The 26,053-nt window shown below is 35.4% G+C and overlaps 1 pseudogene; it reads right to left on the bottom strand.

Moving 5' to 3' along the window:
• The window catches only part of LOC144252640 (growth factor receptor-bound protein 14-like), a 194,928-nt pseudogene that overhangs the window by 38,996 nt on the left and 129,879 nt on the right, over positions 1-26,053 (bottom strand).

Here is a 26,053-nt window from a genome sequence, read left to right as displayed (position 1 = left end):
ACTACAGAACACTAAAGAAAAAAAATTAAAGATCCTAGAAGATGGGAAGATCTCCCATGCTCCTAGAAAAGCAGAATTAGTATCTTCAAAATGGCCATATGACAAAAAGCACTATACAAATTTAATGCAATTCCTGTTAAAATACCAATGATGTTCTTCATAGTAATAGAAAAAACAATCATGAAATTCATTTGGAAACTAAGAGATACAAATAGCCAAAGCAATCCTTACCAAGAAGAGTGAAGCAAAAGGCATCACAATACCAGACTTTAAACTATACTACAGAGCAATAGTAACAAGAACAGCATGGTGTTGGCACCAAAAGAGATGTGTAGACCAATCATACAGAATAGAAGACACAGACAAACTCACATAATACAGTTATCTCTTACTAGACAAAGACGCCAAAAAACTTTATTGGAGAAAAGACAGCCTCTTCAACAAATGGTTCTGGGAAAACTGGAAATCCACATGTAACAAAATGAAAGACAACCCCTATCTCTCACTCTGTACAAAAATTAATTCAAAGTGGATCAAAGACTTAGGCACTAGAACAGAGACCTGTGCCTAACAGAAGAAAAAATAGGCCCAGATCTTCACCATATCCTCTTAAGAACTGACTTCCTTCACAAGACTCCTAAAGCACAAGAAGTAGAATCAAGAATCAATAAATAGGATGGGTTCAAACTAAAAACTTCTTCACAGCAAAGGAAATTATCAATATGAATAGAGCCTACAGACTGGGAAAAAATCTTTACCAAGGAACCTCAGATACAGCATTAATCTCTAGGAAAAAAATCTTAACACCAAATAAATAAATAAATAAATAAAAATAACCCAATCAATAAATGGTCTAAGGAATTGAACAGGCACTTCACAGAAGGAAAAATACAACTGATCAACAAATATATGAAAAAATGTCCAACATCTCTAGCAATTAGAGAAATACAAAGCAAAACTACACTGAGATTTCATTTCACTCCACTCAGAATGGCAATCATCAAGAATACAAGAAACAATAAATGTTGGTGAGGATGTAGGGAAAAAATACACTCATACACTGCTGTTGGGCTCTAAATTGGTGCAGCTAGTATGGTAATCAGTATGGAGATTCCTCAGAAAATTTGAAATGGAGCCACCATTTGACCCAGCTATCCCACTCCTTGGTTTATATCCAAAGGACTTAAAATCAGCATACTACAGTGATGCAGCCACATCAATGTTTATAGTAGCTCACATTAGCTAAACTATAAAAAAGAAAACCTAGGTGTCCTTCAACAGATGAATGGATAAGGAAAGGTGGCATATATATGCAATGGAGTATTAGCCTTAAAGAATGGAATTATAGCATTTGCAGGTAAATGGATGGAGCTAGTGAATATCATGCTAAGTGAAATAAGTCAATCCCTAAAAAACACGGTTGAATATTTTTTTTTTCTGAAATGAGAATGCTAATTCACAATGGGGGCAGGGAGACTAGAGGTATTTTGGACTAGGCAGAGGGATGTGAAGGGAGAGGAGGGGGTATGGGGGTTGGAAGGATAGTAGAATAAATCAGACATTATTACCCTATATGCATATATGACTACACAACCAGTGTAGTCATGTACAACCAGAAGAATCAGAAGTTATACATTTATGCATGATGTGTAAACATGCATTATACTGTCATTTATAACTAATAAGAAAAAATTTAAAAAATCAGAGGAGGTCACATTCACATAAAAGTTTGCTAATTCCTCCAAGATGAACCAATCACCTAGAAAGTGTTCTTTCCCTACCCTGTCCAGGCAATTACTCTAAAGAAAGTCTTCAACCTTCTCTACTTCCCATAATATCAACCTCTATATTTAGAGAGAGGAAGTAAGACAATATATAAGAATCCCAAATCATACTTTTATCCTTTTAACCACAGGTAAAAAAAAAAAAAAAAAAAAACATGGCCATCTGTGGGATCTAGTATAGGTAGGCGCACTTTGATTATCTACTCAGTCCCACTAATGGATGGCAGGACCCTGTTGCAGTGCTCAGGGGCACTTTCATCAAAGCAGACTCATCACAATGACTGAAACAAGGCCAGAGCACAACATGGAAAGTACAGTGTATTGCTCCTGTAGGAAGGGTAGATGAGAGGTAGCATAAAAACTGCACTGCATGGAAAGAAGAATATTGCAAGGTGGAGGACCTAAACATACAATTACAAATGCAATAATAATATACATTAGAATTCTAGACAATGTGCTGAGTGTTTTATTTGAATGATTTCATTTAATTGCCAAGAAAACTTCAAAAGTGGTGGTGATAATGGAAATAGTAATAGGGGTAGTGGTGGGGGTAGTCCCCTATAGGGGAAAAAAACCCAAAACACTCCTCAACTAAACTATGAATCTACTCAGAATGGGCTAGAATTCAAATATATAAAGTGTGACAGCTGAGCTATCATCTCAACCTGGTTCCTGGTACCTTGTGTATTGTGTGGCTCTTAATTAGAAGGTGGTAAATTATTTATGCTTACAAAGGATATTGGCATGACAAAAAAACTAAACACTTGATACTCCAACTGAGAAACAAGTGTTTATGACAGTGAGAAATTCATTTGGGGGATTTCTGCTATCAGCTTTTAGGTCATTATTGTGATGTGCTCCTCCAAAAGGTAGGACTTTCTTTAGGCCATCACTAAAATCCTTTTTAATAATGTATAAAAAATCCCTCTAATTTGTGACCTGAGGAATATGCTGTTAGAGACATTCTAAGCAGTACCCCAATTATGAGTGTTCCTATAGGTCCCAGAAGGTCTAAGTGTGAGATCCAAGACTGGCACAAGGTGACACAATCTACAAGAGGTAAACATGGAGGTTTGGCTGAGGGAATGTTCAGTGAATATTACAATAACCCTACATTTCAAAAAACTACTCTGTCCCCCACTAGTATTATGAGTAACACTGTAAATCACCCACCTATTCCCAAATGAATATAGGACAGAAAATTGTAAGACGTATATGGACAAGAGTCAATTCAACCAGAAGTAGACACAGGAAGGCACAGCACAGCAGGGTTTCCACCACATTGATAGTTATGTCTCTATATAGTTCATGTGCTTTGAAATTCTATCTACTTTATTTTACATATTTAAAAATATTCTATCAAAGGGATCCATAGGCTTTACTAGACCACCAAATGGAACCAAGGCACCACAAAGCATGAGAACTCCTGGCAATGGAACAGCTTATGGAACAGCTTTAAATCAGTAAAGCCAGCTTGGAATGCCAAGCTGTAACCTTTGCCAATGACAATCATTCCCCGTCAGGGTAATTAGGATCCAGGGAACAGTCTGATCTGCCTACCAGAATACAGCCACCATGAGTAGAGTTATCCTTGTTGGTATTTAAAAGACAGATACCACATGAATTAATTGATGCTGAATACCCTGAAACAGAGTAAAATAAAAGTCTACTCATATAAACCAGGACTTTCCTAATACAGGTGAAACAAGTAATTATTCCAAATTAAAGCACCCTAATAATTTTAGTCTTGTTTGATTAGTTCTTCCAAATGTTTCAAAATGATTACCTATTCCTTCAATATATGGAAATAAAAAAGAACATCAAGGATTGGATGGCTGCGGCACTCCCTTCTTTCTGAGAGAGTGAGGCATGCCAACACCCACATATGAACAGAAATAGAAGAAAACCAAGCTAATCTGTCATCATTCCCATCCAGACTGGGGCAAAATAATATAACATGGCTAAATCACAATGGAAAGGATTCCAAAGGAAATTTACATGTTCTGGGGAATGCATTTCAAAACTGGAGTGCCTGTGAATGTGTCTGACATTCTCAGATTTAACGTCATAATAAATTTACACACACATACACATACACACAGCCACACAGAGGCAAGTACCCTTTTTTAAAAGAAATTAAGAAAACAATAATTTCCCTCCGTGTTATGGTTTAGATATTAGGTGTCTCCCAAAGGCTCATGTGTGAAACAATGCAAGAAATTTAGAGTGAAATGATTGGGTTATGAGAGTCTTCAACTAATCTACTGCATCAATCCACTGACAGGGATTATCCATAGTCAGGTAAGGTGTGGTTGGAGGAGGTGGGTACCTGGGGATGTGTCTTTAGGGTTTATATTTTATCCCTGGTGAGGAGAGCTTGCTCTCTCTCCGCTTCCTGGTGGCCATGGCTTTTCTCCACCACACACTTCTGCCATGGTGTTGTGCCTCATCTCAGTTACCAAAGAATGGAGTCAGCTGTCTATGGACTGAGACCTCTGAAACTGCGAGCCCCCAAATAAACTTTTCCTCCTCTAATTGCTCTTGTCAGGTCTTTTGGTTGCAGCAGTAAAAAAGCTGACTAAAACACTCCATGACTCTTTCCTCAGTAATTTTGACTTTTGATTTAAAATTAAAGTAAGCAATTTCATATAAAATCTGAGCTCCCCAATAGTAACTTTAGATCAGCAATGAAGTTAGAAACACAAATAACAAATACAAGCACAAATTGATCAAATTATAATAATATAGTATTTAAAATATTAAATTTTATGATATTTGTTTGAAATGGAGATATCATGAGAAAGTGCATTCCAATTCATAACACAGTGTGTTTCTATAAATTGAAAATAAATCAGAAATACCCAGGCCCATGATGAAAGTTTGAAAGGGGCAAGTGTGATTACCTCCCACTATTCCACCAGCAAGTCCTGTGTCTTTCAGGGTTTGTGGACACCTGACCAGTAATTTATTTATATATTTTTAATTTTTTATTAGTTATTGGTGGACCTTTTTCATTTATTTTTCTATATGTGATGATGAGAATCAAACCCAGTGCCTTACACATGCTAGGCAAGCACTTTACCACTGAGCCACAATCCCAGCCCCATGACTAGTAATTTATAATAGTAGATTAATGTTCTAAGTTTTATTGTTTTAGGAGTTAGATTTGCAATGAGAAGTAAAGTGAATATTAAAAATCCAATAAGTAATTCTTTTTCAGTGATATTGATTTTATTCACATTTCATGAATGTGTTCTATGTTTTGTAAACAAAAATGTATAGTTTTTAATCTAAAAGTGAATTATGCAGTTTTGAAATATTGATTAAAAAAAACTGTCTTTCCCACAAGCGTGTTACAAGGCTCAGTTAGAGGGGATGGGCAATATTTTGTATAACATTGAGGTTTACTTGATGTTTTATTTCTCCTCTTTTTTTAAAGAACAATGATTATTCTTCCCACCAAACTGGGAATAAGAATCATAGAATAACAACAACAACAACATCAAAACCCAGCCAAACAAACAAAACTAAAAAGTAAAAACATCCCAGATTGTCTTGGAGTTGTAACAAACAGGCAGGTTACTGTCTCAAGTTTTCAAAATTTTTGGCTTCCATAATGATGTTACCATGCTAAAAAAACTAAAAGGGGCACAAAGAGAAGAACAAAGATTTACCTATTAGGATCCTCATAGGTCTTGAATCTTTCTTTCTACCTGTTTTAATTGGTTTCCTGATTTATTAATGAAAGGATCTAACGAATGTTCTGAAAAAGCATGAGTTGAACATAAAATATTAAGGTGACAATTTTATGTTATCATAGTTTATATATCATAAAGTATGTGCAAATTATCAAAATTTTTTCAATAGTTTGATCATTTTCTTAAAAATATATAATCTAAGCCAATTATTAAGAAATGAAAAAAGTGCAATTAACAATGTGCCACTAATATGTTCAATACTAGTATAGATTTTATGGTACAATTAGTAATTCAATGACTTTAATGAAAGTTTTCTAGACAAAAAAACAATTTACTTCAAAATAATTTTAAGCTGCTACCACAAAGTATGATTTGATCCTTTGGCTGTAATAAAACCAGAGAACATACAATTCAAAATTGTTTTTAGTTTTATTAACAAGTCATGTATAGTTTCTTTTAATTAATAGCTAAAGATTTTGTCATGCTCTTTAATATTAAAAAAGTAGTATAACTGGAATTCAGTTTGCAAAAAGGTCATTCTGAAACCTGATTTCTTCTTCATATTTGGTGTTTGAGAATTCTAGGGCTGTCATATTTTAAAAAGGAGAAGATAAAAGTTTGAAGTATTCATATTTGAAGAAAATACAATAATATATGAAACCACAAAAGAACACTCCAAAACATTTTTTCCTAAGGTTTAATTTCAACTTACAAATTTTAAATGACGATTGTAATGCCAATAAAAGTTTTCATTTATTTGCAATGCACGAAATATTTTTTTTTATAACTTGCAGGTGAAATATTACTTTCACCACAGTATTTTTACCCCTATTTATGCTCTCTTTTAATTATTTTCCCCCTTGAGTCTCTTTCTTCAACAGTTTAACACGTTCACTTCTGGCTCAGCTATAGCGCAATCCCAGAACAATAATATTTCAACTTCCAAGGAAGAACACCCTTCTTGAGTTGGTAGAACTCCACCAGCTGGATTAGATCCATAAATCTAGTGTGGCCATCATCTAGCATGTGGAACATTTCACCATCATCTTCCACCTGCAATAGGAAAAGCAACAAGCTGGTAAAGAGGGTAAAAAATCCATCCAGAAAAATGATGGTTGTTCCACTGCAAGCCAAAGTTGTTCCACTTCATGCCAAAATTGACAAGTTTATAAAACTAAGGACTGTGCAGAGAACAGCATGGCATGCCCACTTCTTTGATTTCACTTACATTTTAAAGAAGTATCATATGATCCTTGGATAAGAAACATGCCTCCACTTTCTCTGCATCTAATTCTCCCAGAGTTCTGTTTAGTTAGGATAGTTTAACAATTTTGAGTCAATGAACAGAGAGAAATCTGCACTATTCAGTGTAAAGGTAGACAGGATATTTTAATGCTTCTGTGTACAGAAATTAATTTCTATTTCTAAACATTGTCTCAGTATATTAAATGCCTCAGTATATTAAAGAATGACTATTCATATAATTTTTATCATCAAATTCATTCTGAAGCAATAACATATTATGCTAATGGAATGTCAGTTGACTTTTTTGTTTGGTGGTGAAGTCTTCTAGCATTAAACGCTCATTCTTGCTGGGGACAGTGATCAAAAAATCAAAGAAGCAGGGTTGGTGCTCTATATGGCCTTTGAATGATTTCAAAAAGAGCCAATTCAAAGGAAAGCATTAGTAATTTAAATAAGACCTTCCTGAAAGTAGATTGAATCTGTTTTCCTCTGCCTGATTCCAATATGCACGTCACATATGTACATATGTGCACATGCTGACACACAACAGCAGAAGAAAAAAAAAAAACCAAAGCAAGTTGTGCCAGCCAAAAACAGAGTCACAGATATTTTAAAAATGTTCCCAGGATTATTGAAATGTCCACCAATCTCACAGTTCCTGTGTTTCTATACAAATAATTTAAAACAAATGAACAAAAACTAGCAACAATAATAGCAAAAAATGTCTTTGAGAGAAGAGAAGAGAAAGGGTTTTTAAAATAATGTTTTTTTAAGGAATGGTTAGAACTCAGAAAAAAGAATCTTTAGTGGCCTTTTAACAATAGGTGGCATGGGGTCTATACAATATTGCTAAATCATATTTCGTGCAAAAAAAAGATAAATTTAATTTTTACAATTCCTGTATTTCTTATATTAATTCAGGCTCATAAAACCATTTCTGCCAAATTTAACTCTGGTCAAAGCACAAGCTCCCACATTATATTTAATAAAAGGAACAACAGGAAAACAAAGTTTCCAAAAGCTTATGCATTAAGATCATATCTAATATATGAATATGAAATCACAAATTACTTAGTGGTATAATTTGAAACTGAGTGCTTTATTCTTTGTCCATGACTCATTGACAGGACGAAAGTTTTGGGGTTACTCTGACTATCCCTTACCAAGAAAACTCTAAAAAGAGAGAGGAAGAATTTCAATATGTTTCTACATTTACTCACAGATTTCATAGAAACATGCCATGTAACAAACCCAGGATGTGTACTCATAAAAGCTGTAGCTTGGATCTCCTTAACTGTGTATTCAGTGGGTATGATTATTAAACTTGGTGAATTATATGTTACAACATAATCTCTTACTACAAAACTGTCATCAGTGCTAATGTAATTTTAATAGGATAAATACTCAGTCTATTTGTGACATTGTTTGCTTACAATACCCAGCATAACATTCCATTGGCATCAACAGTTCATTTTGTCCTTTTTCCACTGGGAAATTGGGTATTCCCATGTAACTACCAGAAAGAATAAGGGATGAGAACAAAAAAGGGATGAGTGTGTGTGTGTGTGTGTGTGTGTGTGTGTGTGTGTATATATATATATATATATCATAATGATTTAGAGTAAAATCATTTTTACCCCCGTTCTACACTTGGTCTGCTTTCTTCTTTTGATTCTGGCTTCTACTGTTACACGACAGAAAATAAGAAATGCTATATCCTTAAAATCCATCTTTAAATTGTTTATTAAATGTTTAAGTAAAAATGTTTCAAGTTAAAAAAAATATACCCAACATGCAATTTAACCTTGAAGAATGCAGTGGGAAAGCCTCTATTAATGTCAGGTTACAAAAAGAAGACGTGGTCTAATGGTCTCAGAAAAAAATGCTGCTGGGTATGGATTCTTATTTACTGGCAATGAAGTGAAAAGTCAGTTTTGTATTAATTACTGGAAAACACACTTTGTAAGTCATCCCCACTAGTGACTCCAATACTAATCTCACTGTGCCTGGGCAAAGAGGCAGCCAAATTTGAGACATCACAGATGTCTGATGAAATTATCCATTTTATTTGTGAAACTCTGATAGTACATCATTGGGAGACAGGACAAAGGGCATTTTATGGGAAAATTAAGCAGTAATTCTTCCTCCTCCCAAGCAGATCACCACTACCACCTGATGGACCACCTGACACCTCCACAACTTTCCAAAGGAATACCAAAATAATAGAAACAGGCATGATTACTCTGTTCAATTATTTTCTCCAGGTTACAAATTCATAAATAAAGGGAATTATAATCTTCTAAAACATTTAAATCATTCTTTCTTGTTTTTTTCTTTTCCTGACCTCACTGGATTGTAAACTCTGATCACTATTCAAATTTATATCCAACAAAAGACCATGCTCCAAGCAGAGAAGTATATTAAAATCTTTTCTTATTTAGACTCTGATGAAATGCTGACTTGTTATTAATAATCTTCCATGTGAAGATGCATTTTTACCCAAATGTCAGTATTAAATCTCCTCAAACCCTTGTCATCATCTTAAGTCAACCTTTGAAGATAAAAGATTCTTTCTCCAGTTGTTTAAACTGACAACGGTTTCATTTCTCATCCAATCCTCAATAAAATGTTCTCATTGTACTGCATTTGGGAAGGAACTTAGCAGTATTAAAGTACCTGAAACTGAGTAATGTGAGAAGAAAATCCTTCAGATTATAAATCTCTCATAAAATATTTTAAGCTTTTCTTGTGTACTCCATGGTATCCCATTAAAAGATAACACAAAAAATCATCAAAAGTACTCTTTTAATAGATTCATATTTTTAAGCTGTTAATATTTAGAGAAAAAGCAATAGGGATGTAAACAGAAATAAAAGCAAACATTGAAAACATCAGAAAAAAAAATTTCTACTTAATATACCCTGCATTATACCTAAAAAGAATTACAATGTATAGGATAATGTCATAATGTAAATCATATTTTAGAATAATATTAATTACTTGTTCAAATTGAAACATTGATACCCAAAAACAAGGTTAGTTTTTTTTTTTTTTTGCTCTCATGAATTAATATCTAAAATGCTAGAATTGGCACAGAATGGATAACATTAGTGCTCTTAGTCAAGAACAAAGAATACTATTCTCTTCTCTGTTAATTTATACACAAATACTAAGCACACTCTGTGTACTGGGTATTATACAGATATTGCTAGAATTCAGTGATAGCCACTCTTACAGAACAAAGTCATTTCTGTGTTATGATAAGCCAAAATTAAAAACACTTGGTGTTCACTGAATAAATTATTATTATTTACTGGCAAAATCCAAACCAAATCCAAAATCCAAACCCAAATTCTACTCAACACTAAAAGTATCAAACTTACCCATCCACAAGTCCTTGCTGAATAATCAATCGCTGAGCTTCATCTCTGGAAATCTTGTGGTGAAACCATGGCTGGGACCGATGGATGGCTAAAGAAATAAAATAAATGAATACAAAAGTTTGCTTGCAGTGACTGAAATTTCACTACATATATGCCCCCCATCACTTAGTGACCACATGTCACTAAAGTCATGTCAAGCTGCCCATCAGCTCAGTGACCAAGGCTAGGAGCACACATACCTATTTTTGTGGCAGAGGTCTGTGAGGAGGCAGTGGGTCTACTGTGACTGCCCAGGTGCAAACATCCTTTTTTTCTGAGCAAGGAATGGGGGTGAAACAAACTGAAATTAAAAATTCTTTCAAGAAAGTGAAATTATGAGTACCCTCCAAGCGAGTCCTTCTTCAACTGCAACTGAAAGAGCTTAGGTGGGATTTTTCTATAACTCTGCTTTTCTGACCTGAGAAGTCCATTACTACCAGGGAGTTCTCTGATATACTTCTCTGGAAAAAAATTCTGAAAAACAAAACAAAACCAGAAAACACTTGCAAGTCATGAAAATCTTCAAAAGTTTACTGTTTTGCTGGCAATATGCTTCAATTTGAGACTGGGATTCCCAAAGTGGCTATCAGGAAATTAAAAAGTTAAAAGTACATATTCATTATAAAATGATGCTATGGAGAACTTTGCTAAATAAGTTCAATAGCTATTTGTTAGGATAACTGAATTAAGTGCTGAGTAATGTGATGAAAATCTTTAAAAGCATGTTTTTCCCCTAAAAAAACCTCTTTTTCACATTATCTCCTAATATGGCAAAACTCCAACTGAGGAAGAAATAACCCTTCCTACTGGCTATAAAGAACTACCACTTCTGAACTCATCTCTGTATTAAACTTTATGTCAAATCCACCAACTTTGAAGCCACAATTTTATGATTCAAAATATGTAAAAACTATAACTTAGATTGATACACATCTTCTTAGAAATAGTACTCATGTTTTATAAAGGAGCAAATTGGAGTATGTGTTTTGAAAGCTTATCATATCAAGTTTAATTTTATTTGGAAAATGAAATTTAGCAGAATAATACTACATAATACTAGATTTCATATTAAAATTTTTATAATGGGGCTGGGGTTATGGCTCAGCAGTAACGCACTTGCCTGGCTTGTGTGAGGCACTGGGTTTGATTCTCAGCACCGCATACAAATAAATAAATTTCTGTCAACAACTAATTTTTTTTTAAATTATGTTGTAATATATAAACACTTTTTCATTTTTGAAGAGATGGGTGGCCAAGTGAGAGCTGCAAAAACAATTCTGAATGACAGAAGCACAGACATGAAAAGAAGACATATTTAAACAAATGTAATCAAAACAATGATAAAGTCAGTGTTTTTGCTAATTACTTCTTATATTCATAGTCTCTAAAGGGAAAGTAAAACATATAAATACTGGATCTTATTTTTATTTTCTTTTTTCTGGCATGCTATTTTGCAATCATCTTTCAAGAAACAGGCATGCTATCTACAATGAGTCGTGAGTACTAAAAGAGAAAATTGCCAAATCCTCTAGTCAAGAGTCTCACATGTCTTATACACTAGGAACATAACTTAAAACTAAGCAAAATAAAAAAAAAAAAACTAAATGGAAGTGTGTATCACTTATTCTTCAATAATTACTAAAAGAACAAAACCCAAAGTGAAATTACACTGGTAAAGTATGAGCCAACCTGCATCTGGAGACTTGTGGCTTTCACACACACACTCTCTCTCTACATTTGGAAAAGATACTATAGTCAAATGTGGGCTTCAAATAAAACCTTATCCTCAAGAAAAAAAAAATTAGGTTTCTTTATCACTGCCCCACACATGCCATTTTATTAGCATCTGTTATTTTCTCTTCAAACCATGTGATAATGGATGACAATCTTATTATGGTCCATCTATATTTCTAGAGATCTGGCATGCAATCTTCCATTTGTTACAGGAGCCTTTATAACTGACAGCTGCTCTTTCCAGACAGATGCTGTCTCAGTAATCTCTATTTGCTGTCACACCTTAGTTTGCCCTTCTCACCCTGTGATTTTCCGTGCTGGGAAGTGGACCAGTTGGATATACTTTTGCTTTCCCAACATTAATGGAAAGTGTCTGCCTGCCCAAATCAGAATAACAAACCTGGATCCTAATGATAGATTTCTCCTTATAACATCTTTAACTTCAAATGCCAAGATGGGTTCTATAATGAGAAGTTCCTGATAACATAAAAATACTGTGAGGAAAAAAAAAATAAGCTGTTGGTCTCTCCCTACCCAATACAGGGGACCAGATGTACAATAAGATCCCATGTTCCATAATTATCAGACAAACAGAGAATACAAGACAATTAAAGAAATTTTCCATTTGCTACAATAACTACACTAAGAGGAAATAGGAGTGTACAGTAAATGTTGTCTACTGAATGGCAGGTGGTGGATGAAAAATCAATAGTTTACCTTTGGTGGACGAAGAAATGGAAGTAAAGCAAAGTCTGTCAAACCCAAAAGGTCATTTTCAGCTCAATTTCTTTCACATAGGAAAGCAATGCTGGTAACATTCAGAACTGGCTGTATTTCTCAAATATTTGTTCCTTTTTCTAGCTCTTCTTAGGGGATGAACAGGGTAGGCCCTAGCAAAATGAGCCATGATTTTAATTGCATAGCCTTTCTCTCTAAGAAGGGAAGCCTGGGTGTACCCTGGATTACCCAGGCCAGACTCTGAGACTGCTTGTATCCACTTTTAGTGAGGATTACATGTAAAATGGTTTTTAGGCAATATAACTACATGGCAGCTAGCCATGCTTTCTCTGTCACTCTATTTGAAGGATCTTGATAAACCTGCAGCTCAGAATGACTGAACAAGAGGGCAAAGAATTCCTCCAGATATCGTTCTCTCATCTGCTTCATACAGTGGACACCCCAGATGAGTCAGGAGATTATGCAACTACCCCCTTCTTTTACACTGCAGGACACCAGAGATCCAACCAAGATCACACACCTTATGGTAAAAATAGCAACCAATATGTCTCATCTAGGGTTATTTCAAGTGCCACATAGTGGGAGGTAAAGGAAAGAAACTGCAGCTTAGCATGTCTAGCCCAGGGTTAAAAGTAAAGCCTATTGTTTAATTTTTTGAATTCTTTGTATACTCTGGATATTAGGGCTCTATCTGAAGTGTGAGGAGTAAAAAATTAAACAATAAGAAAACAAATAACCCAATCAACAAATGGGCGAAGGACCTGAACAGACACTTCTCAGAGGAGGACATACAATCAATCCACAAGTACATGAAAAAATGCTCACCATCTCTAGCAGTCAGAGAAATGCAAATCAAAACCATCCTAAGATACCATCTCACTACAGTAAGATTGGCAGCCATTATGAAGTCAAACAACAAGTGCTAGAGAGGATGTGGGGAAAAGGGTACTCTTGTACATTGTTGGTGGGACTGCAAATTGGTGTGGCCAATATGGAAAGCAGTATGGAGATTCCTGGGAAAGCTGGGAATGGAACCACCATTTCACCCTGCTATTGCCCTTCTCAGACTATTCCCTGAAGACCTTAAAAGAGCATGCTACAGGGATACTGCTACATCGATGTTCATAGCAGCACAATTCACAATAGCTAGACTGTGGAACCAACCCAGATGCCCCTCAATAGATGAATGGATTAAAAAAATGTGGCATTTATACATGATGGAGTACTACGCAGCACTAAGAAATGACAAAATCATGGAATTTGCAGGGAAATGGATGGCATTAGAGCAGATTATGCTAAGTGAAGCTAGCCAATCCCTAAAAAACAAATGCCAAATGTCTTCTTTGATATAATGAGAGCAACTAAGAACAGAGCGGGGAGGAAGAGCAGGAGGAAAAGATTAACATTAAACAGAGTCATGAGGTGGGAGGGGAAAGGGAGAGAAAAGGGAAATTGCATGGAAATGGAAGGAGACCCTCATTGTTATACAAAATTACATATAAAAGGTTGTGAGGGGAATGGGAAAAAAATAAGGAGACAAATGAATTACAGTAGATAGGGTAGAGAGAGAAGATGGGAGGGGAGTGGAGGGGGGTAGTAGAGAATAGGAAAGGTAGCAGAATACAACAGTTACTATTATGGCATTATGTAAAAATGTGGATGTGTGACCGATGTGATTCTGTAATCTTTGTAATGTTTTGAATAACCAATAAAAAAAGTAAAGTCTAAAAAAAAACTGAGGAGACATTTTCTCCCGATCTCCACACTCCAGCCAGGAACATATTAAATGAATTACTCCTTTACCCTAAATGAATCAAATCTATCTGGATTCCTAAAATATCTGCTGATGATTCTCATTTCAAAAGTTGATATGAGTGGCTGTCACATGGTATTATGGGTAGGTGCTCCTTTTGATATGATAACTGTTGTTTTGTTTCTCTTCTCAAAACATGGACAAGTTTAAAAGAGAATACTGTTACTTGAGAAAGGTAACTAAATTATTCTAACTTTTCTATGTAACTCACTGAAAACAGTTCCTGAGTAGAAAGCAGCAGAGACAGGTGAGGGGCACCAGCACCATTCAGGTCACTGACCCCTCTGTATTCATCTAGAAAAGTGGGGCTCTCCATGCACACAAGAGTAAACAAAAAATACCTCCCCAAACATCTAGGTCTCCTTCACAGACATTAAGAATAGCATAGATACAGTTCTCAGGTGCTACCTTCTATGATCACAACTCCTGTGTAAAACAAGCCCTTACTACAAGGCATTGGGACCTCTTGCCCCTATCACACCTGATTCCAGTCAGATTCACTCAAGGAGCAGTTCTTTTAACAAATGGGGTTGAATAAGCAAAGACCAGCTAACCAAACTCGTGATCAACAGCAGAATGACTTTCAGTGGGAAAAAGTAAAAATAATATCTCACTTGTATTCTAACAAAAATAATGAAAATGGAAAGGACTTTATTTATAACAATTTTTTTCCTATGATTAAAAGGACACTAAATAATAATTGCTTCCAAATGTTTGGCTGCTATTAATATGTCCATGCTAATAACTCTAGATTCTAAAAAAAAATTTGGAGAGATTTAGGAAAGGATTAAGATAATAAAATTCATCATTTTTTATACACAGATGGATTGAAAGATAAGAGTAAGCTGACAAACTGTAGAAAATATTCACCTTAAAGTGATTTCTATTATAAAAATTCATTACATTCCTTAGTTTCTTATTTTAGGGCTAAAAAGTAATATGATACAAAGATGAAAAGTTATTCTTCCATAATTTAAAGCAACATGACTACAAAATAGGGGCTATTTTTCTATATCATCTATTAGGCTTCATAATCAACATTATTTCATGCCACATTCCTGGAACTGAGCATGTCATCTGGCACATTGCTTGTGGGTAAATGTACCTTCCTTGGTCACAGTCAGGAAGAACACATTTTTAACCTAAGTGGAAACACAGTTTTCAGAAAAGTGCATTAACTGATCTGTAACACAGGCACATACATCTGAATTTCTAATATACCCAGTATTAAGGAGTGCAGCAAGAATAACTTTAAGTTAATAAACTTTAAGTTCAGAAATAAATTTCTGTGTTAATGCACAGAAATTAAAATTAAGTGCTAAAGAAGGTAAAAGATGTGCCTGTGTGTGTCTGCAAATAAATATCAAAGTTACATTTGGTAAAACTCTTAGAAGCACTGCATAGTTAATGTAATGCATGACCTATATTTTGACTTGTAGTTTTTGCATTTCCTGGAAAGCAGTCTGCTTTTTAAGGACCTGGAACTTAAAAAAAAAATTACTGCTAGAAAGCCAGAAAGTAAAAACATACACATGTGTATATTACAGTTTTTAAAATTTGAAATCATTGGCATCTCTATAATAGGCTACAACAATCTCAGAATCAGTATTAAAATAAATAAGCAAACCCATAAAGAAAATTAATTTAAAAAAACACAATGCCAAGGAAAATGATCTATAAATTATCTTATTAAGAATCTAATCCTCAAATGATGTAATGACATAGAATATACATTCCTTCAAATATTTAAAATATTTTACTAACATATAACATTATGTATTATAATTGAATATTTCATATATGTCCTACGATTTTTATCGCAGACCATACACATATGCTATCCAAGTATAAAAAATTCAATATAACATCATACATACAAAGTATAACTTTACTTGACCAAAAGGAAATGGTAAATGTATTGTAGTATGTATTTGTAAAGTAATAGCAAATTAACATAACATAAATATAAAATAAAATATAGGTTCAAAAAATTGATCCTTACCATTGGTGATATACTCTGAGAACTGCAGCCACTTCTGTCTTGATATGGATGCATATAATTCTGGTACAGCTGCATGGCATACTGCAAAATAAATAAACAAAAACACAATGCTACAACTTTTACTTTACTACCCTGGTAATTCAATAAAATATTATTTCATTAATCATATATCATCAGTATAAAAAATAATTTTGTAATTTTCCTTCAAACAGACAAGTAAAGCAACCAAAATTTTGACAGAAAATCTTTTAATGCCCTTCAACAATACATTTAAAAAAGATATGTTTTTAATTTGTTTGTTTTACTGAGGCTCCCAAATTAAGGTCTTGCTCACTAGTATTATTTTATACTGGTATTACTTTATACTGAGACTTACATTTCTACTTACATACTCACATAGTTTGCAGCAAAATCATTTGGACTGGTACCTTGTCTTGTGAAAAGGAAGCTCACTTGGGAAAGGTGTCATACTGCACATTCCAAAGATTTAAAAAACCTCACATATGTCCTAAGCAACACTGTAAAATTCACTGTCATTCTGATGATTGATGAATTAATTTGTCTTTGGTAAAACTATCAATTGGGCCCTATCTGGAAAATTCTTGGCTCTATATCATTCTTGGTTAAATATTATTATAACCAAGAATAATTATTCTCATAATACTTTTGGGCTTCATATTCAGAAAAACAAAACACTGAGGAGTCCAGCTGATTTCAGAGTTTCAAAATAAAATGTAGCAGATTAGAAATGTGGGGTCTTCACTTTTAGGAGGTAGCATCTGACAGACTGAGCCAGCTGGCCATAATGGGAAAGTAGGAGGTCTGGATTCTAAAGGGATTATTAGTTTGAGAAAAATTAAGACTGCTAACTGCCATGAGCAAACTTGTCCTGAAGGAATCCTCATCTGAATCTGAAAACTACTCCTTTAGATCTAAGCTATTTTGTTGAGGGGTGGGGGGCGGCAGTTATATTGGCAGCTTTTAAATTTTTATTATTTCAAATTATTTATTTTTATACATATTTATTTACATTTTGGCTACACTCCACAATTCTTTCCATTTCATGAAGATATAATGAACTTCATGTTAGCTCTCATCAGCCCTGTTCCATCTACTCCTTCCACCTGCATGATGTTGGCATTTGGCAGGGTGGTCATTGTGTTCTATCACCTCGAGGCCCCAGCAGCACCTGAGCCAGCAGGTGCTGGGTCTCAAATGAGCCTGACAGTGGAAGTGTATATGGAAGGTGTGGAGGATGACTTTGAAGAAGAATGTGCTGCTGTTGATTCCATGTTGGCCCTCATGAACTATCCTTATCACCTGGAGGAGAATGACCATCTCCATGCCTGCCTCCGGGGGCTGCCAGAGTCCAAATGATAGGTAAGATGGCAATTCAGTGGCAGGTCTAAAAGCCCCGCCCCTAAGGGTGCCAGCCCTTAGGTTCTTCAAAACCCCAATCAGGCCACAACACTGCTTCCGGGGTCGAGCTCTAGCCTAAGCATCACCACCTAGCTCAAGGTTTCCTGGTGGGTTTTCCTGCCCATGCCACCCTTCTGGCACCTCCCTTTGTCCCACCTGGGCCAGCCCCTATTGACCTGCAACCCTCTGGCACCAGGTATGGGTCTGTGACCCACATATCTGTCTACACAACTTCTGAGCAACACCTACTCTGCCCAGTACTTGAGTGTCCACCTTAAATGGGCTTCCTTCATGTACCCACACAGGTGCACAGACACACACACTCACAGACATGCATGAGCGCGCACGCCCACACACACACACACACACACACACACACAGACACACACACACAAAGAGTACTGTATAGAAAATATTGAATGACACCATGAAATCAAATCTTACCCATAGGATAAATTTTATATAAATAGTTCAACAGTGCTATTTCTCTACTAGTTCCTTGAAACTAATTCTAACAAAGTGGATACATTTGGTAATTAGGCAAACAAACAAAAAAAATTGGGGGGAGGGGATTGAGAGAGTCATTGTTTCAAGATTATGCTTCTAACATGAATACAAACCCACACTCATTTAAAATTCTCTGTGCTGACTTCTTTATCCAATTGTTTCCCAACTTTTAAAAATTATTTAATTCAAGGTTTGAAGGACATTAATGGGACCTAATGAAATTCACTTTAAATCAACTCTAAGCCTACAACAACTTTAAAAAGAAGAAAGAAGAGCTTAATTCCTAGTCAAGTTCATTATGAAGTATAGATAATAACCTCAAACCAACACTTTCACAAGGAACATGAGGATTGGCTACCTTCTTCATTGAAAAACCTGCTACCTACAAATAAGATGGTTATCTTCCTAGCTGTATTGTTCCTGACACCTGCAGTGTTAGGTAGGTACCTAGGTGCCATTGAAGACCTTTAGTAGGCATTTAACTCTTGTCAAGGGTAGTCATGGGCCAACTTTAACATTTCTGTGTCCTATGGAGGGGCAGATAAAAGAATGAAATACCACAACAGAGAAGCCATCAGAGTTCTAACTGAAGGGAGAGAAAGAGAGAATATATAACTGGGACATTCTATGTGAGCAATCCACTTTTCTAAGTCTTCGATGTTCTACAATTCTATATGTAACTAGAATTTCTCCAAAGAGAGGCCAGATCTGTTAATATTCAAATGTAAGACAGACTGTGTCACTTTCATGTCTGGTTTTTCATTGGCTACAGGTTAAAGGCACTCCTGGATGTTCGCCTCCTTTTCTGGCATCATCTGGAAAAGTTTTGTCATTGAAATAAAAGGGAACACTGTTATGATAGGTAGAATAACCATCCCAGAAAGATGTCCACATCCTAATCCCTGGAACCTGTGAATATGTTAGGCTACATGACAAAAGGAAACTGAGGTTGCTAGCCAGCTGACTGTGGGATGAGGATTATCCTGGCTTCTCCACGTGCACCCAATGCAATCACCAGGAGCTTATAAGTGGAAGGGAAAGGCAGAAGGGACAGAGCTAGAGAGTTGGTATCAAGAGAAGGACTTGGAGTGATACTACTGTCTTTGAAAGTGGAGGAATAGCCACCAGCCAAGGTATATGTGTGGCCTCACAAGGCTGGAAAGGACAAGGGAAGTGGTTTCTCCCCTGAAGACTCCAAAGGGCAAGCAGCCCTGCCAAGCCTTGACTGTGACCCAGTAAGACTCATTCTGGACTTGAACTAAAAGAGTATAGGATAGCTGGGAGGAGTGTCACATGCCTACAATCCCAGTAACTAGGAAGGCTGAGACAGGAGGATCACAAGTTTGAGGCCAGCCTGAGCAACTTAGCAAAACGCTTGACCAAAATAAAACATAAAAATGTGGGGGTATAGCTTAGTGGTAGATTGCCAAGTTTATTCCACAATACTGTCAAAAAGAAAAAAAGAATATAGGATAATAAGTTTGTGTTATTTTAAGTCTCTAAATTGGGGGTAATTTACTATACCAGCTATAAAAATCTAACACAATAAACCATCTTTGAACTGGAAATCTGACTTGAAAGGGTCTTAGAGAATAATCAGATGAGGGGAAAAGGCAAAAAGGGAACAATCTTCCAGAAACTAAGCATCACCAAGATGTAAGAATTAAAGGAAATTTTTGACATATTTCATTGATTCTTGCAATTGCATTTCAAAATACAACATTTGTCTCTTCAAAGATGGCACAAAGCCAGACATTATGTGGAAAGTAACAGGTATCCATGACTCTGAGATGAAAATGATTCAGGAAAGCCAGACTTGGAACAGGAAGAAGTTTTACAGATATCTTGACTAATTTATTTCACTTATAATTTCATATACACATATACATATATCAATGTCTACATATATAGACATATGTACATGTATATATAAGTAAGTCTGTGCATGCAAAGGTGAAATATTGCAAATTTCTAGGTAAGTCTAAATAAGTCTATAATAACTATTTAAATAAAAGTAAAACAAATGTCAAAAGTGATGTAAAAGTCACCTGTCATAATTATATTGGCATCATTTTTTAAATTTTTTTGTAATATCACAAAGTGTATCCTTGTAAAATCAATGGCAGCTGAGATTCTCTGAGATACTGCTTAATGGGTACATTTTGTGGTGATGAAAATATTTTGGAATTAGATGGAAGTGATGGTTGCACACTTTGAATGCACTAAATGTCAATGAAATGTTCACATTAAAATAGTTTGATTAATTATTAATATCAGAATTTTACCTCAACTTAATTTTTTTAAATAAAAAATAAAAATTTCCTCCAAAGCTAGTCTGATCACTTATCTGATTATGATTGTTCTATCCTTCTTTACCCTGATCTCTCTCTTACCCAGGATGCTAGTAATGTTTTGAAGTGCTACCGAGTGGCAAATATGGAAATGGCAGCAGAAAAACTTCTAGGTCCAAAGTGGACCTAGAAAATACATAAGCTGAGAACTTGATTATGTTAAGTGAAGTGTACACTCTTCAGCCTAACGAAAGGGCAGAACCCAGGGATTCTATAAGACTCCATTTCTCTGATTTTAACATCTAAATATATCAAAAAGCTAGTTTTAGAAAACACACTCTGTTAATAATCTAAATCTTTATGTGGTAATAAGTGAATCATATATGCTATGCATAGAATATGAAATCTATAAGTTAATAAATTATATTAGTGATCAGGCATAAATTATAAAGAATATCTGGGTAAATGCTGAAACTTCTAATTTAAACAAAGGATTAAGAAAAATAGTAATTTGTATATTTTGGCAACTTTGGCAGTAAATGATACTAAATAAAGTGCCCAGACATACTCTTTGTATTTTACTTTTTCAAAAACAAAAACAAAAAAATTCAACAAATTATGCTTATGGAAGTTGTAATTTCCATTTAACACCCAAGTGGATGATTTAAAAATATGCTCATAGGAAAATCATACAATTTTTTTGTGTTCTACTAGAAGTAAGTTGTAATTCTTAAGCTAGAATGTAATTTATAAAACACTTTAATGGAACATAAAACAATCGCATGAAACATATCCAGGCAGACACATTTTAAACACACTTCACACTGAATTGTAAGCAATGTTGTATAAACGTAGACTAAGTTGTATGTGAGAGAAATCCATTCAGTTATACTGGATATGGATATAATACTCTTGCAAAAATAAAAAATAAAAATCAGAGAATTTCCAGAAATGGAATATTACTTCATAAACAAAAGATAAAGTATTAGCCCATTCCACTTTACTCTGCAAATGTTTATCTTTTAGATTAAAAAATACATGCATTTGGTGGTGGCTATGTTTCTTCTTTCTCATGCAGCCACAAAGATTCATATTAGGATTCACTCTTCTTTGCATTTTCAACTACAGATATTTTCAAACTTTTATGGTACTCACAGCATTTAATAGAAATTCATGCCTCCAGTGAGATTATCTTAAACAATCTAATCGTGATCACCCAGCACATCCTACTCTGCTCTTCTTTTGCACAGAGCATTTTGAGGTCTCGGGGTCCTCCTGCTTTGTTAGGCTAGAAGGGCCACAGCACATTGTTTATCGTTAATGCATATCTTGAAGGTAACACCTGTTGAAATAAAAGCCACTAAAATTCTCCTATATATAAGAGAAAGCTGTCTCTTTATTAAAAGAAATTAAAAGAAACTCAAGCTCACCTAAAAGGCTGAGGCTTGCTTTATTGATCTACCAAAATATTAAGCCTGTACCTTAAAGCAGAATCCATAGTTAGTTTGTGCTCCGTGGTTTTTTTTTTTTTTTTTTTTTTTTTTTTTTTTTTGACCGCCAGAGACACATAAATATCACTAGTGCCAAATTCGCTGAAAAACTGCAAAGGCCATGGTTCCTAAAAAAATACATAGGAGTCTTGAAATGGATACATGTTTTGCAATATTTCTTTTTGTATGTTTATAATGTTACATAATGTATTCCTTGGGCAAACATTACCTAAATACAATTTCAATATAATATGACAAAAAGAAAAGAAATTTTTAAAAAAACCTATGTCACTACACCCTTAAATAATCAGGAACTTGATACAGTTTTATTAAAATTAACAAGTGACAAGTGATGTTCATTGGGCTGTTTCCCTGCCCTTCAGACTGCCAGCTGATGATTGGCTCACAGTGGCCCCAGCAACATCTAGCTGATTGGCTCCTCTGCGGTGATATTCATTGGGCTGTTTCCCTGCCCTTCAGACTACGGAACTGCTCATTGGGGGACTTCTTTGGCTCCGCCCACGCGACCCAGCCAATCGGCCTCAAGAGCAGGAGGATTGTGGGAGGTGGTGTGGTTTGTGTGGGGAGAGGCTTCTGGAAGCCGGTGGTGGCAGTTGGGCTCTGAGGGTTTTTCCTGAGGAGCTGTTTTGTTTGGCGTTTGTAGTTTTAAAAATAAAGTTTGTTTCTTTTGACAAGTGGCTCCTGAATTGTGCCCAGCCAGACTGCGGCAATGTAACACATGCATATGTGCGGGCATACACACACACATTCTATTTTAAACTCTCTATTGTCTTTATTCATCATTTCCAGGATTCAGAGAGAGAAGATAGGAAACAATGACTTTTGAACACGTTTTCCTAATCCAGGTTTCAAATTATGGTATTTCCGTAAAGGGAAGTAGGTTGGTTTGAGCTTCTGTAGCAGTTAGGAAAAAGGTAAAGGGGACCATGTGTCCTGCTTCATTAGGCTACAACCACGCCTCATAGTTGTGTACTACGTAATACACCACAGGAAACAACCAGAAGGGCTGTGTGACTATCTTGCTTTACAAGAAGGAAGCTCCTATGGCTGAGCTCAGGGAAATTATCTGGCAGTGGACTGTGTCTGATTTTCAAGGCAAACTGGTAACATGAACAGCTATTTCTTTTCTGGGAAATCTCTGAGAGTTAGAGCTGGTCATGGGAAATCATTGGGTCATATTATTCTGTGATAGGTTAATAACTTGGAGAAGTACTAAATTCTGAGGTTCAATGTATAATAAAAATTGGACAAAATGCATCTGTTCTCTAAAACTTTGCCATAGCAGTATGGTCTCAGGTCAGGAAAATCTTTATCCTCTAGGATCTTTTTGAAAATGCAAATTATCAGGCCCCACCCCAGACCTAGTGAATCAATATCTGCATTTTAACAAGATCTCACTGATCCCATATGCACTAAACTTTTGTAGCAGTGTGTGTGTGGGCGTGCGCACACATGCACACAGAATGAGAGAGAAAATATTCAGCAATATTAGCAACCTTATCCAAAGACAAAGAAATTTCATTGTAATTTATAAATAGGCTTTCACAACTATGACAACTAGTAGAGCAAAAATTTATCTATGTCTCTGTTCTTAAGCATTTTAATCTAATCAATGACCATAGTTCTTAAGACCATTGATGAATAAGGCAGAAAAGAAAATAACAAAGATCTAGCATAGGACCAATGGAAAAATGGGGAAGGAAGGAAAATGTACTCTTACTGTTATATTTTTAAAAAATGTATTCCTTGATAGACACTGATTTGATAATTAAATGTCTGATTTATATGAACATGGGATAAAACCATCCCTGTCCAGTGATGCTGTAGAAGTGAATATAACTTGATCATTCAAATGAAAGGAAAACCAAGCTTGAGAAACACTGGAAGGCAGTAAGAAGCATGATGAGTCTTTTTGTCTTGACCAATTTTTGTTCTTCTATTTAAGGCATAACACTACAAGCCTGGGTTGGCATGGTTAGCAGAACCTAAACATGTATGTGAGGGTATAAGGGAAGAGATGGAAAGATAAGTAGAGATTTCTCTGCAAATCTAAGTTACAGACAATCTCCAACACTTACAGTAGAGGTATTTAACTCCCAAACAGCTGTTACATCTTCACAAAGTGAAATCAATCAAACCTCCTCATTGAGAAGGACAGGACACAGCCTCCATGCCAGGTAAAAATGTTATATTTGACTTTAGATAATCTACACATTTTGTATCACAATCACTGAAGAGATCTAACATCCTCACATTTTTACTTTGGCAGAGAACATAACGTCATTTCCATATATTGACTGAAACATGAGCTAATTAAAAGAATATTATGCACTGATGGATAGCAAAGTCAGACCCTGAATCTTTTAGAAGGAACATGGCCTGTTCTGTTATATAATTAATGAGTGGGAGGGAAAGGAAATGAAGAGTAAAGTGAAAATAAAATGGGCTGTGTGTTTTAAAGAGAGACCTGTTGAAGAAGTAAGAATATAGGAATTAAAGAGACATTATCACATCTTCCAGTCAAGAATCACTGTGGTAAGAATGAGATAAACATGATTGACTGGATTGAGAAGCCATTTCTCTCAGTCTTCCCTTCTTCCTCTTTTGCAGTACTGTAGATTGAACCCAGTGCCTCATGCATGTTGAGCAAGTGCTCTTCCCCTGAGCTACAGGTCCAGCTCTAGAAGCCATTTGTTTTTCTCATAAGTTAAAAGTAAAATGTTAATCCCAGCAAACATTTGTTTAAAATATACCTATTATGTTACTGTATATAATAGAAACATTTAGGAAAAGAGCAACCTCATTGAAATGGTTAAGATGGAGCTTAAAACCTTAATAATAAAAGTAGACAGTTATTCATCCTAACATTTTAATGTAGAAATTTGTAAACTAGTTTAAAATGCCCAAGAAAAGCTCATCAGAGAATAATGGCTTCATCCTTCTCGAACTAAGATTACTGTTTCTTAGAGAGTGACTTCTAATGATTTTTTAATTGATTTTATTCCTTTCTCTATCTCTTTCTCCAGGAATATTTCTCTAAGAACATTATTAACTGCTTCCTCTTCTTTTATATCAGCCTGTCCATGTGCCATTTGATATGGTAGCCATTCCTCTCTTCTCTCCAATGCTGTCCATTCCAGGTCAGATTCTACTACCTCCACTCTGGATTACTGAAATGATCTTCTAATTAGTATCCATACCTCTGGTCAATTTCTGTCTCCCTCTTTCCTCCAGTATTTCCTCATTGCCTCCCCTATTTCTGACCCCTGATTTCTCTCTCCCTCTATCACTTTCTCTTCTTGATATCTTAAACTCCTCTCTGTGCCTATCTTAATCTTCTTAAGATACTCATTTGATCATTTCTCTCCCTTGTTAATGCTATTTCAATGGCTTTCTGTGGTGGGTTGAATGGTGGCTTTCCTTCCCCAAAAGAAATGTCCATATCCTAACCCTGGAAACTTTGAATGGGACCTTATTTGGGGAAAAAATAAAAAATAAATAGTCTTTGGAGATGTGGTTAAGATAAGGATCTCGAGATAAGATCATTCTAGATGATTCAGGTGGGCTTTAAACATAACTAGTATCCTTATAAGAGATACAAAAAATTAAAGAGAAGTCCAAGTAAAGACAAAGGCAGAGATTAGAGTTAGCCACAAGCCAAGGTATACCTGGAGTTACAACTGGTCAAGACTAAGAATTTAAAATGTCAAATGATGAGAATGGGGAAAATTGTCAAATAAACAATAAATGAGGGGCTGGGGATGTGGCTCAAGCGGTAGCGCGCTCGCCTGCCATGCGTGCGACACGGGTTCGATCCTCAGCACCACATACCAACAAAGATGTTGTGTCTGCCGAGAACTAAAAAATAAATAAAAAATTCTCTCTCTCT

The sequence above is a fragment of the Urocitellus parryii genome, unplaced genomic scaffold (assembly GCF_045843805.1).
Source record: "Urocitellus parryii isolate mUroPar1 unplaced genomic scaffold, mUroPar1.hap1 Scaffold_49, whole genome shotgun sequence".
Lineage (NCBI taxonomy): Eukaryota > Metazoa > Chordata > Mammalia > Rodentia > Sciuridae > Urocitellus > Urocitellus parryii.
The sequence above is the reverse complement of the archived record's forward strand: the minus strand, read 5'-3'. Positions and strand labels throughout refer to the sequence as shown.